The sequence below is a fragment of the Oncorhynchus gorbuscha genome, linkage group LG02, assembly GCF_021184085.1.
Source record: "Oncorhynchus gorbuscha isolate QuinsamMale2020 ecotype Even-year linkage group LG02, OgorEven_v1.0, whole genome shotgun sequence".
Lineage (NCBI taxonomy): Eukaryota > Metazoa > Chordata > Actinopteri > Salmoniformes > Salmonidae > Oncorhynchus > Oncorhynchus gorbuscha.
The window spans coordinates 8,743,016-8,758,015 of NC_060174.1; the positions used below are offsets into that span (position 1 = coordinate 8,743,016).

The 15,000-nt window shown below is 45.5% G+C and overlaps 1 protein-coding gene across 1 annotated transcript in view; it reads left to right on the plus strand.

The window, feature by feature from the left end:
* The window catches only part of LOC123996747 (neuromedin-U receptor 1-like), a 708,675-nt gene that overhangs the window by 163,560 nt on the left and 530,115 nt on the right, over positions 1-15,000 (plus strand). The gene's annotated exons all lie outside the window — the stretch shown is intronic.

Genomic DNA, 15,000 nt, shown 5'->3' on the forward strand with positions numbered 1-15,000 from the left:
CTCTCTCTCCTCTCCCTCTCCCTCTCTCTCTCCCTCCCTCTCCGGTCTCTCTCTCTCCCTCCCTCTCCGTCTCTCTCTCTCTCCCTCTCTCTCTCTCTCTCTCTCTCTCTCTCTCTCTCTCTCTCTCTCTCTCTCTCTCTCTCTCCTCCGTCTCCGTCTCTCTCTCTCTCTCTCTCTCTCTCTCTCTCTCCCTCTCCGGTCTCTCTCTCTCCCTCTCCATTCCTTCCTCTCTTTATTTATCCTTTTCATTGTTATTAGTAATTTTATCCCATTCCAGTCCAGAAATCATCTTCTGCTGACCGTTAGTCTTCTCTCTTCTCTGTAAAAGTTTACATTTTATACATGGACTCAGATGGCGATATGTGTGTTAATATATACGACCGCTAAAACTCCTTTTTAGTCTTTGCTCAATGTTAATTAATATGATGTATTTGGAAACCCTGCGTCCTACACAACGATATCTCTCAACATTTTAATTATAAATTATCAAATTAATTAACATTTGACTAATTATTTAACCCTGCGTGTTTCAGAAGTGTTATTTATACATATATATATATATATACCATATGTATTTCAATTAGATGATGATGATGATGATGGTATATAGTTTAAAGATGGGGATTTCAGAGGATGTTACTACTGCTGTTACTACTACTACTACTACACTACTACTACTACACTACTACTACTACTACTACTACTACTACTACTACTACTACTACTACTACTACTACTGCTACTACTACTATACTACTACTACTACTACTACTGATACTGATACTACTACTACTGCTACTACTACTACTACTGCTGTTACTACTACTACTACTACTGCTGCTACTACTACTACTACTACTACTACTGCTGTTACTACTACTACTACTGCTGTTACTACTACTACTACTGCTGTTACTACTACTACTACTGCTGTTACTACTACTACTACTACTACTGCTACTACTGATACTTACTACTACTACTACTACTACTACTACTACTACTGCTACTACTGATACTGATACTACTACTACTGCTACTACTACCTCTACTAGACTACTGCTACTACTACTGCTACTACTACTACTGCTGTTACTACTACTACTACTACTACTACTGATACTGATACTACTACTACTACTACTACTGCTGTTACTACTACTACTACTGCTGTTACTGATACTACTACTACTACTACTACTGCTGTTACTACTACTACTGCTGCTGTTACTACTACTACTACTACTACTACTACTACTGATACTACTACTGATACTACTGCTGCTACTACTACTACTACTACTACTACTACTACTACTACTGATACTACTACTACTACTGATACTACTACTACTACTACTGATACTACTACTACTGCTACTACTACTACTACTGATACTACTACTACTACTGAAACTACTACTACTACTACTACTACTACTACTACTACTACTACCACTACTACTACTACTGCTACTACTGCTACTACTACCACTACTACTACTACTACTGCTACTACTACTACTAAGTCTTTCAAATTGTGCAGGCTTGTTTTCAAATTGCTGTGCGTTTTGTTGCCATACTGACGTCATTTCCGGTCACAACTTGCAGGCTTGTTTTCAAATTGCTGTGCGTTATGTTGCCAACCTATTTTGCTACCTGACAACTTTACGGGTTTCACTTTTTAATTACCGTTCATATATTTATTTTTTCCTCGACTTTTTCACTCCGGACGCTTTATCTGGACACGATTCGTCAGGACCTCCAACAGCCGAAGCTAAGTAGTAACATTAACATGATGCCTTCTAATTGCAGCCGCTGTGCTCGCCTTACGGCGAGGATAGCTGTACTGCAAGCCCAGCTTCAGACGCAATCGTTAGGCAAGGGTAATTTCAGTGTAGGAAAGGATGAAACAGCGTCTGTGCCACCAGTAAGTACAGATAGTAGTATAAATCCCCTGGCACAGTCCCCGCAGCCGGACAACTTTCTCACGGTTTCTGGAAGGAAATGCTGTAGGAACGCTCAACCGGTGTCGCTCATTCAGCAGACAGAAACTTTCAACCGGTTCTCCCCATTAAGCAGCGGGTCGGTGTCAGAGGCCGAGTCTTCTCTGGTCTCTACTCCTCCCGTTACGGGGTCTGAGACGCCGAAGCTTCCCACCATTAGCTCTGACAAATTGAAAACTCTAGTCATTGGCGACTCCATTACCCGCAGTATTAGACTTAAAGCGAATCATCCAGCGATCATACACTGTTTACCCGGGGGCAGGGCTACCGACGTTAAGGCTAATCTGAAGATGGTGCTGGCTAAAGCTAAAACTGGCGAGTGTAGAGAGTATAGAGATATTGTTATCCACGTCGGCACCAACGATGTTAGGATGAAACAGTCAGAGATCACCAAGCGCAACATAGCTTCTGCGTGCATATCAGCTAGAAAGATGTGTCGGCATCGAGTAATTGTCTCTGGCCCCCTCCCAGTTAGGGGGAGTGATGAGCTCTACAGCAGAGTCTCACAACTCAATCGCTGGTTGAAAACTGTTTTCTGCCCCTCCCAAAAGATAGAATTTGTAGATAATTGGCCCTCTTTCTGGGACTCGCCCACAAACAGGACCAAGCCTGACCTGCTGAGGAGTGACGGACTCCATCCTAGCTGGAGGGGTGCTCTCATCTTATCTGCCAACATAGACAGGGCTCTAACTCCTCTAGCTCCACAATGAAATAGGGTGCAGGCCAGGCAGCAGGCTATTAGCCAGCCTGCCAGCATAGTGGAGTCTGCCACTAGCATAGTTAGTGTAGTCAGCTTAGCTATCACCATTGAGACCGTGTCTGTGCCTCGACCTGGGTTGGGCAAAACTAAACATGGCGGTGTTCGCCTTAGCAATCTCACTAGGATAAAGACCACCTCCATTCCTGTCATTACTGAAAGAGATCATGATACCTCACATCTCAAAATAGGGCTACTTAATGTTAGATCCCTTACTTCAAAGGCAATTATAGTCAATGAACTAATCACTGATCATAATCTTGATGTGATTGGCCTGACTGAAACATGGCTTAAGCCTGATGAATTTACTGTGTTAAATGAGGCCTCACCTCCTGGCTACACTAGTGACCATATCCCCCGTGCATCCCGCAAAGGCGGAGGTGTTGCTAACATTTACGATAGCAAATTTCAATTTACAAAAAAAAAAATGACGTTTTCGTCTTTTGAGCTTCTAGTCATGAAATCTATGCAGCCTACTCAATCACTTTTTATAGCTACTGTTTACAGGCCTCCTGGGCCATATACAGCGTTTCTCACTGAGTTCCCTGAATTCCTATCAGACCTTGTAGTCATTGCAGATAATATTCTAATCTTTGGTGACTTTAATATTCACATGGAAAAGTCCACAGACCCACTCCAAAAGGCTTTTGGAGCCATCATCGACTCAGTGGGTTTTGTCCAACATGTCTCTGGACCCACTCACTCTCACAGTCATACGCTGGACCTAGTTTTGTCCCATGGAATAAATGTTGTGGATCTTAATGTTTTTCCTCATAATCCTGGACTATCAGACCACCATTTTATTACGTTTGCAATTGCAACAAATAATCTGCTCAGACCCCAACCAAGGAACATCAAAAGTCGTGCTATAAATTCACAGACAACACAAAGATTCCTTGATGCCCTTCCAGACTCCCTCTGCCTACCCAAGGACGCCAGAGGACAAAAATCCGTTAACCACCTAACTGAGGATCTCAATTTAACCTTGCGCAATACCCTAGATGCAGTTGCACCCCTAAAAACTAAAAAAATGTCTCATAAGAAACTAGCTCCATGGTACACAGAAAATACCCGAGCTCTGAAGCAAGCTTCCAGAAAATTGGAACGGAAATGGCGCCACACCAAACTGGAAGTCTTCCGACTAGCTTGGAAGGATGGTACCGTGCAGTACCGAAGAGCCCTTACTGCTGCTCGATCGTCCTATTTTTCTAACTTAATTGAGGAAAATAAGAACAATCCGAAATTCCTTTTTGATACTGTGGCAAAGCTAACTAAAAAGCAGCATTCCCCAAGAGAGGATGACTTGCACTTTAGCAGTGATAAATTCATGAACTTCTTTGAGGAAAAGATTATGATTATTAGAAAGCAAATTACGGACTCCTCTTTAAACCTGCGTATTCCTCCAAACCTCAGTTGTCCTGAGTCTGCACAACTCTGCCAGGACCTAGGATCAAGAGATTTTACTATATCTCTTGACACAATGATGAAAATAATCATGGCCTCTAAACCTTCAAGCTGTATACTGGACCCTATTCCAACTAAACTACTGAAAGAGCTGCTTCCTGTGCTTGGCCCTCCTATGTTGAACATAATAAACGGCTCTCTATCCACTGGATGTGTACCAAACTCACTAAAAGTGGCAGTAATAAAGCCTCTCTTGAAAAAGCCAAACCTTGACCCAGAAAATATAAAAAACTATCGGCCTATATCGAATCTTCCATTCCTCTCAAAGATTTTAGAGAAGGCTGTTGCGCAGCAACTCACTGCCTTTCTGAAGACAAACAATGTATACGAAATGCTTCAGTCTGGTTTTAGACCCCATCATAGCACTGAGACGGCACTTGTGAAGGTGGTAAATGACATTTTGATGGCATCGGACCGAGGCTCTGCATCTGTCCTCGTGCTCCTAGACCTTAGTGCTGCTTTTGATACCATCGATCACCACATTCTTTTGGAGAGATTGGAAACCCAAATTGGTCTACACGGACATGTTCTGGCCTGGTTTAGGTCTTATCTGTCGGAAAGATATCAGTTTGTCTCTGTGAATGGTTTGTCCTCTGACAAATCAACTGTACATTTCGGTGTTCCTCAAGGTTCTGTTTTAGGACCACTATTGTTTTCACTATATATTTTACCTCTTGGGGATGTTATTCGAAAACATAATGTAAACTTTCACTGCTATGCGGATGACACACAGCTGTACATTTCAATGAAACATGGTGAAGCACCAAAATTGCCCTCGCTAGAAGCATGTGTTTCAGACATAAGGAAGTGGATGGCTGCAAACTTTCTACTATTAAACTCGGACAAAACAGAGATGCTTGTTCTAGGTCCCAAGAAACAAAGAGATCTTCTGTTGAATCTGACAATTAATCTTAATGGTTGTACAGTCGTCTCAAATAAAACTGTGAAGGACCTCGGCGTTACTCTGGACCCTGATCTCTCTTTTGAAGAACATATCAAGACCATTTCGAGGACAGCTTTTTTCCATCTACGTAACATTGCAAAAATCAGAAACTTTCTGTCCAAAAATGATGCAGAAAAATTAATCCATGCTTTTGTCACTTCTAGGTTAGACTACTGCAATGCTCTATTTTCCGGCTACCCGGATAAAGCACTAAATAAACTTCAGTTAGTGCTAAATACGGCTGCTAGAATCCTGACTAGAACCAAAAAATTTGATCATATTACTCCAGTGCTAGCCTCTCTACACTGGCTTCCTGTCAAAGCAAGGGCTGATTTCAAGGTTTTACTGCTAACCTACAAAGCATTACATGGGCTTGCTCCTACCTACCTCTCTGATTTGGTCCTGCCGTACATACCTATACGTACGCTACGGTCACAAGACGCAGGCCTCCTAATTGTCCCTAGAATTTCTAAGCAAACAGCTGGAGGCAGGGCTTTCTCCTATAGAGCTCCATTTTTATGGAACGGTCTGCCTACCCATGTCAGAGACGCAAACTCGGTCTCAACCTTTAAGTCTTTACTGAAGACTCATCTCTTCAGTGGGTCATATGATTGAGTGTAGTCTGGCCCAGGAGTGGGAGGGTGAACGGAAAGGCTCTGGAGCAACGAACCGCCCTTGCTGTCTCTGCCTGGCCGGTTCCCCTTTTCCACTGGGATTCTCTGCCTCTAACCCTGTTACGGGGCTGAGTCACTGGCTTGCTGGGGCTCTCTCGTGCCGTCCCTGGGGGGGTGCGTCACCTGGGTGGGTTGATTCACTGTTGTGGTCGGCCTGTCTGGGTTCCCCCCTTGGGTTGTACCGTGTCGGAGATCTTTGTGGGCTATGCTCGGCCTTGTCTCAGGATGGTAAGTTGGTGGTTGAAGATTTCCCTCTAGTGGTGTGTGGGGCTGTGCTTTGGCAAAGTGGGTGGGGTTATATCCTTCCTGTTTGGCCCTGTCCGGGGGTGTCCTCGGATGGGGCCACAGTGTCTCCTGACCCCTCCTGTCTCAGCCTCCAGTATTTATGCTGCAGTAGTTTATGTGTCGGGGGGCTAGGGTCAGTTTGTTTATCTGGAGTACTTCTCCTGTCCTATTCGGTGTCCTGTGTAAATCTAAGTGTGCGTTCTCTAATTCTCTCCTTCTCTCTTTCTTTCTCTCTCTCGGAGGACCTGAGCCCTAGAACCATGCCCCAGGACTACCTGACATGATGACTCCTTGCTGTCCCCAGTCCACCTGGCCATGCTGCTGCTCCAGTTTCAACTGGCCTGGGCCCTAGGACCATGTCCCAGGACTACCTGACATGAGGATTCCTTGCTGTCCCCAGTCCACCTGGCCATGCTCCTGCTCCAGTTTCAACTGTTCTGCCTTACTATTATTCAACCATGCTGGTCATTTATGAACATTTGAACATCTTGGCCACGTTCTGTTATAATCTCCACCCGGCACAGCCAGAAGAGGACTGGCCACCCCACATATGCTCTCTCTAATTCTCTCTTTCTTTCTCTCTCTCGGAGGACCTGAGCCCTAGGACCGTGCCCCAGGACTACCTGACATGATGGCTCCTTGCTGTCCCCAGTCCACCTGACTGTGCTGCTGCTCCAGTTTCAACTGTTCTGCCTTATTATTATTTGACCATGCTGGTCATTTATGAACATTTGAACATCTTGGTCATGTTCTGTTATAATCTCTACCCGGCACAGCCAGAAGAGGACTGGCCACCCCACATAGCCCGGTTCCTCTCTAGGTTTCTTCCTAGGTTTTGGCCTTTCTAGGGAGTTTTTCCTAGCCACCGTGCTTTTACACCTGCATTGTTTGCTGTTTGGGGTTTTAGGCTGGGTTTCTGTACAGCACTTTGAGATATCAGCTGATGTACGAAGGGCTATATAAATAAATTTGATTTGATTTGATTTGATTTGATTACTACTACTACTGCTACTACTGCCACTACTACTACACTACTACTACAATGCTACTACTACTACTATACTACTACTGCTGTTACTACTACCACTACCCTCTGTCTGTCTGTCTGTCTGTCTGTCTGTCTGTCTGTCTGTCTGTCTGTCTGTCTGTCTGTCTGTCTGTCTGTCTGTCTGTCTGTCTGTCTGTCTGTCTGTCTGTCTGTCTGTCTGTCTGTCTGTCTGTCTGTCTGTCTGTCTGTCTGTCTGTCTGTCTGTCTGTCTCTCTCTCTCTCTCTCTCTCTCTCTCTCTCTCTCTCTCTCTCTCTCTCTCTCTCTCTCTCTCTCTCTCTCTCTCTCTCTCTCTCTATATATATATATATATATCTCTCTCTCTCTGTCTGTCTCTTCGTCTCTATATCTCTCTCTCTCTGTCTATCTCTCCGTCTCTCTCTCTCTCTCTCTCTCTCTCTGTCTATCTCTCGGTCTCTCTCTCTCTCTCTCTCTCTCTCTCTCTCTCTCTCTCTCTCTCTCTCTCTCTCTCTCTCTCTCTCTCTCTCTCTCTCACCATCTATATCTCTGTCTATTTCTCCTTCTCTATCTCTCTCTGTCCCTCTCTCTCTGTCTCTCTATCTCTCTCTGTCTGTCTCTCTCTCCGTCTCTCTCTCTCTCTCTGTCTCTGTCCGTCTCTCTCTCCCTAACAATGCCTCAGTTCAGTATTTTGTTATTGAAATGTAGAGGAATCAATGATTAATTTCTGACAGTAAGACAAGAGATTCCACTTCCAGATCAATCACATTCTAGAACTCAGACGGAATCCAACAGCATTCTTCCTGCAGTTCTATTTATTTTATTTTTTTAAGAATCAGGAAGATAGAATCCAGGTATGGGAAAGACTGCAAAAGTGATTTACTTCTAGGAGAATGGAGCAATGCTATCCACATGGTGAGTTAGGGGGGGTTAAGGGGATAGGTAGCATCTCAAAACGCTCCCTATCCCCTATCTAGTGCACTACTTCTGATCAGGGCCCATATAGGGACTAGGGTGTCATTTGGCGCACAACTTCGATGGTTGTTCACCTGTTGGCCATCTCCAGGCTCCAGAAGGGAGGAGGCTGTGCCAATGCCAGGTTTCCCCAGGAATGGGCATACTTTCTAGGGGAAACTCCTCGACGGTGCCAGCACCTCTCTCCATACCTCCGACCAGCCATGGAAACTACTCGCTTCAAGTCCAGGAGAAATGAATCTATCAGGTGTGTGTGTCTGTGTCTGTGCGTGTGTGTGTGTGTGTGAACAATAAGGAGCATTTGTAGCAGAGCCAGTATGACTGCAGACAGCTCTGTCTCAAATGGCATTTGGCCTACTATGGGTCCAAAGTAGGGCACTACAAAAGGAATATGGTGTAATTTAGAAGTCAGCCTAGACGATTAATGACTACCGTGTTTAATTTGACTACTCAATACATTTAGCTGATTACTACTGCTGAAAGGTCAGAACTCAGAGAATGCTGTTGTACTGGTTTTATTTGGTTCTGAGTATACATTTATAGCTCTCTCTCTCTCTCTCTCTCTCTCTCTCTCTCTCTCTCTCTCTCTCTCTCACCCTACTTTCCTCTCTCTCTCTCTCTCTCACCCTACTTTCCTCTCTCTCTCTCTCTCTCTCTCTCTCACTCTACTTTCCTCTCTCTCTCTCTCAGTAGTTGCTGTATCAGCACCGGTCTCTCTCTCTCTCTCTCTCTCTCTCTCTCTCTCTCTCTCTCTCTCTCTCTCTCTCTCTCTCTCGTTGCTGTATCAGCACCGGTGTCATTAAGGTAGGTGGTTGAAAGGCCAGACGAACAGCCATCTACAACACTGAGACAATGTACCAACAGCCTTCTACAACACTGAGACAACGTACCAACAGCCATCTACAACACTGAGACACTTTGATTATGCTATATAATATTATATGATATTACTTTATATTACTACTATATGATACTACTATATATTACTACTATTTGATACTGCTTTATGATACTACTATATATTACTACTACCAATTGAACATATGCAGTGGTACTTAATGAATATGATGTCAGTTCAGTTGTCATCTGAGACATTCTCATCAATGATAAGATGGCATAAACTCTACAGTGGAAAGTCTACACATGAGAGTTATCGGATTCACATGGAATTGTTGTTCAATTTAAATGTTTGAATATTCAATTATTGGTGGAGAGATTAAATGTAATTTTAGCTTCCAAATGTGAGATTTGTGTTTTCATAAGGTAGGGCTTTGCTCAATCAGTGGCGCGCCCCTGTGAAGAGACATGGGTTATACAATTTTTCAAGCACGCCCTCCTCTCCCTTCCTATATAAAGCCTTGACGAAAATGTAACCTCCTGTTCCGAGGATGTGAGGACGACGGTCCGATGTCAGAATGGTTCAGATAATAACTACAGAACGAAGCCAACCTCAGCTTGAGCTTTGGTTGGGAATGGTATGAACTTTGAACTGGCTGTATACGGTGCTAGCTGCCCCGGCTGTAGTTAGTTCTCTTTAGACTATACTGTGCTAGCTGCCCTGGGCGGCTGTAGTTAGTTCTCTTTAGACTATACGGTGCTAGCTGCCCTGGACGGCTGTAGTTAGTTCTCTTTAGACTATATGGTGCTAGCTGCCCTGGACGGCTGTAGTTAGTGCTCCACAGTATAGTGCTCCACTGTAGCCTATATACTGTGCTAGCTGCCCTGGGCGGCTGTAGTTAGTTCTCTTTAGACTATACTATGCTAGCTGTCCTGGGCGGCTGTAGTTAGTTCTTATTAGACTATACGGTGCTAGCTGCCCTGGATGGCTGTAGTTAGTTCTCTTTAGACTATACTGTGCTAGATGTCCTGGGCGGCTGTAGTTAGTTCTCTTTAGACTATACGGTGCTAGCTGCCCTGGACGGTTGTAGTTAGTTCTCTTTAGACTATACGGTGCTAGCTGCCCTGGGCGGTTGTAGTTAGTTCTCTTTAGACTATACGGTGCTAGCTGCCCTGGGCGGTTGTAGTTAGTTCTCTTTAGACTATACGGTGCTAGCTGCCCTGGACGGTTGTAGTTAGTTCTCTTTAGACTATACGGTGCTAGCTGCCCTGGGCGGCTGTAGTTAGTTCTCTTTAGACTATACGGTGCTAGCTGCCCTGGACGGCTGTAGTTAGTTCTCTTTAGACTATACGGTGCTAGCTGCCCTGGACGGCTGTAGTTAGTTCTCTTTAGACTATACGGTGCTAGCTGCCCTGGGGCGTAGTTAGTTCTCTTTAGACTAGGTGCTAGTTCTGTAGTTAGTTCTTTTAGACTATACGGTGCTAGCTGCCCTGGACGGCTGTAGTTAGTTCTCTTTAGACTATACGGTGTTCTAGCTGCCCTGGACGGCTGTAGTTAGTTCTCTTTAGACTATACGGTGCTAGCTGCCCTGGACGGCTGTAGTTAGTTCTCTTTAGACTATACGGTGCTAGCTGCCCTGGGCGGTTGTAGTTAGTTCTCTTTAGACTATACGGTGCTAGCTGCCCTGGACGGCTGTAGTTAGTTCTCTTTAGACTATACGGTGCTAGCTGCCCTGGACGGCTGTAGTTAGTTCTCTTTAGACTATACGGTGCTAGCTGCCCTGTAGTTAGTTCTCTTTAGACGGTGCTGTAGTTTAGTTCTCTTTAGACTATACGGTGCTAGCTGCCCTGGACGGCTGTAGTTAGTTCTCTTTAGACTATACGGTGCTGCTAGCTGCCCTGGACGGCTGTAGTTAGTTCTCTTTAGACTATACGGTGCTAGCTGCCCTGGACGGCTGTAGTTAGTTCTCTTTAGACTATACGGTGCTAGCTGCCCTGGCCCTGGACGGCTGGTTAGTTCTCTTTAGACTTAGTTAGCTGCCCTGGACGGCTGTAGTTAGTTCTCTTTAGACTATACGGTGCTAGCTGCCCTGGACGGCTGTAGTTAGTTCTCTTTAGACTATACGGTGCTAGCTGCCCTGGACGGCTGTAGTTAGTTCTCTTTAGACTATACGGTGCTAGCTGCCCTGGACGGCTGTAGTTAGTTCTCTTTAGACTATACGGTGCTAGCTGCCCTGGACGGCTGTAGTTAGTTCTCTTTAGACTATACGGTGCTAGCTGCCCTGGACGGCTGTAGTTAGTTCTCTTTAGACTATACGGTGCTAGCTGCCCTGGGCGGCTGTAGTTAGTTCTCTTTAGACTATACGGTGCTAGCTGCCCTGGACGGCTGTAGTTAGTTCTCTTTAGACTATACGGTGCTAGCTGCCCTGGACGGCTTAGTTCTCTTTAGTTAGTTCTGCCTGGACGGCTTTAGACTATACGGTGCTAGCTGTCCTGGACGGCTGTAGTTAGTTCTCTTTAGACTATACGGTGCTAGCTGCCCTGGGCGGCTGTAGTTAGTTCTCTTTAGACTATACGGTGCTAGCTGCCCTGGACGGCTGTAGTTAGTTCTCTTTAGACTATACGGTGCTAGCTGCCCTGGACGGCTGTAGTTAGTTCTCTTTAGACTATACGGTGCTAGCTGCCCTGGACGGCTGTAGTTAGTTCTCTTTAGACTATACGGTGCTAGCTGCCCTGGACGGCTGTAGTTAGTTCTCTTTAGACTATACGGTGCTAGCTGTCCTGGACGGCTGTAGTTAGTTCTCTTTAGACTATACGGTGCTAGCTGCCCTGGGCGGTTGTAGTTAGTTCTCTTTAGACTATACGGTGCTAGCTGCCCTGGGCGGTTTAGTTCTCTTTAGACTATACGGTGCTAGCTGCCCTGGACGGCTGTAGTTAGTTCTCTTTAGACTATACGGTGCTAGCTGCCCTGGACGGCTGTAGTTAGTTCTCTTTAGACTATACTGGTGGACTGTAGCTCTTTAGTCCTGGACCTGGCTGTAGTTAGTTCTCTTTAGACTATACGGTGCTAGCTGCCCTGGACGGCTGGTTAGTTCTCTTTAGACTATACGGTGCTAGCTGCCCTGGTTGTAGTTAGTTCTCTTTAGACTATACGGTGCTAGCTGTCCTGGACGGCTGTAGTTAGTTCTCTTTAGACTATACGGTGCTAGCTGTCCTGGACGGCTGTAGTTAGTTCTCTTTAGACTATACGGTGCTAGCTGCCCTGGACGGCTGTAGTTAGTTCTCTTTAGACTATACGGTGCTAGCTGCCCTGGACGGCTGTAGTTAGTTCTCTTTAGACTATACGGTGCTAGCTGCCCTGGACTCTCTTTAGACTATACGGTGCTAGCTGTCCTGGACGGCTGTAGTTAGTTCTCTTTAGACTATACGGTGCTAGCTGCCCTGGGCGGTTGTAGTTAGTTCTCTTTAGACTATACGGTGCTAGCTGCCCTGGACGGCTGTAGTTAGTTCTCTTTAGACTATACGGTGCTAGCTGCCCTGGACGGCTGTAGTTAGTTCTCTTTAGACTATACGGTGCTAGCTGCCCTGGACGGCTGTAGTTAGTTCTCTTTAGACTATACGGTGCTAGCTGCCCTGGGCGGCTGTAGTTAGTTCTCTTTAGACTATACGGTGCTAGCTGCCCTGGAGCTGCCTTTAGACTGGGTGCTAGCGGCTGTAGTTAGTTCTCTTTAGACTATACGGTGCTAGCTGCCCTGGACGGCTGTAGTTAGTTCTCTTTAGACTATACGGTGCTAGCTGCCCTGGGCGGCTGTAGTTAGTTCTCTTTAGACTATATGGTGCTAGCCCTGGACGCCTCTTTAGACTATACGGTGCTAGCTGCCCTGGGCGGCTAGTTAGTTCTCTTTAGACTATACGGTGCTAGCTGCCCTGGGCGGCTGTAGTTACTTCTCTTTAGACTATACGGTGCTAGCTGCCCTGGACGGCTGTAGTTAGTTCTCTTTAGACTATATGGTGCTAGCTGCCCTGGACGGCTGTAGTTAGTTCTCTTTAGACTATACGGTGCTAGCTGCCCTGGACGGCTGTAGTTAGTTCTCTTTAGACTATACGGTGCTAGCTGCCCTGGGCTGCTGTAGTTAGTTCTCTTTAGACTATACGGTGCTAGCTGCCCTGGACGGCTGTAGTTAGTTCTCTTTAGACTATACGGTGCTAGCTGCCCTGGACGGCTGTAGTTACTTCTCTTTAGACTATACGGTGCTAGCTGCCCTGGACGGCTGTAGTTACTTCTCTTTAGACTATATGGTGCTAGCTGCCCTGGGCGGCTGTAGTTACTTCTCTTTAGACTATACGGTGACTAAAGACTCAAATGAAACTGATGCAAACAAATAAAATGAGTGGAATCACAATAATTAGACTAAATAAATCTGTTGAAATCGCACTGGATGTATTACACTTCAGAATTGCATTGGGGGCATTCTTATATTTCAATGTATAGCCTTACTTATGGATCTGGGGTCCATGATCTGAGGTATCAGCATACACAGTGACACCCACAGAAAACAACCGTATAGAGATTTCACTCACTCGTAATATTCTACGGAACTGAAAAATGCCCCATAATGAGATCTTTCCACCTACAGTGGACTCTCAGACAAAAAAAATAGTTCAGACTTTCCTCTGGAAGAAGAGAAAAGGATGTCTCATTTTTAAGTTGGATGATCATGTTGTTCCTCCAGACAGTTCAGCCTGTTGTTCCTCCAGACAGTTCAGCCTGTTGTTCCTCCAGACAGTTCAGCCTGTTGTTCCTCCAGACAGTTCAGCCTGTTGTTCCTCCAGACAGTTCAGCCTGTTGTTCCTCCAGACAGTTCAGCCTGTTGTTCCTCCAGACAGTACAGCCTGTTGTTCCTCCAGACAGTCCAGCCCGTTGTTCCTCCAGACAGTTCAGCCTGTTGTTCCTCCAGACAGTTCAGCCTGTTGTTCCTCCAGACAGTTCAGCCTGTTGTTCCTCCAGACAGTTCAGCCTGTTGTTCCTCCAGACAGTTCAGCCTGTTGTTCCTACAGACAGTTCAGCCTGTTGTTCCTCCAGACAGTTCAGCCTGTTGTTCCTACAGACAATTCAGCCTGTTGTTCCTCCAGACAGTTCAGCCTGTTGTTCCTCCAGACAGTACAGCCTGTTGTTCCTCCAGACAGTACAGCCTGTTGTTCCTCCAGACAGTACAGCCTGTTGTTCCTCCAGACAGTACAGCCTGTTGTTCCTCCAGACAGTACAGCCTGTTGTTCCTCCAGACAGTACAGCCTGTTGTTCCTCCAGACAGTACAGCCTGTTGTTCCTCCAGACAGTCCAGCCTGTTGTTCCTCCAGACAGTACAGCCTGTTGGTGATCATGTTGTTCCTCCAGACAGTTCAGCCTGTTGTTCCTCCAGACAGTTCCTCCACAGCCTGTTGTTCCTCCAGACAGTTCAGCCTGTTGTTCCTCCAGACAGTTCAGCCTGTTGTTCCTCCAGACAGTACAGCCTGTTGTTCCTCCAGACAGTTCAGCCTGTTGTTCCTCCAGACAGTACAGCCTGTTGTTCCTCCAGACAGTTCAGCCTGTTGTTCCTCCAGACAGTTCAGCCTGTTGTTCCTCCAGACAGTACAGCCTGTTGTTCCTCCAGACAGTTCAGCCTGTTGGTAATCATGTTGTTGAGGAAAAAGAGTAGTGTAGAAATTGAGATTTTCACCAAGCTGATGAAAGATTCAGTTCTTCATCCTTGGGACAGACCGGAGGAGCGAGATCACAACGTTGATTTCCTGGGAGAGAAAGGAATATTAATGAAGTCCCCCTCCAAAACGTTATATTACTAGAACTACACACATAGCTTATGGTGTGTTTCCTAATTTGTGCAGATGAGAGGTGTGGTTATGAATCCCTTTTCCCATCTGGGAATCCTCAACGAGGCTGCAACAATTCTCTCCTTTTCCTGGGTCTCTTTATGATATTCCAATCACTTTTTGAAGAGGAGGAGAGAGAGATTTTTGTACATTTAAAAAAAATATATAATAATAAAAATATCCTCAG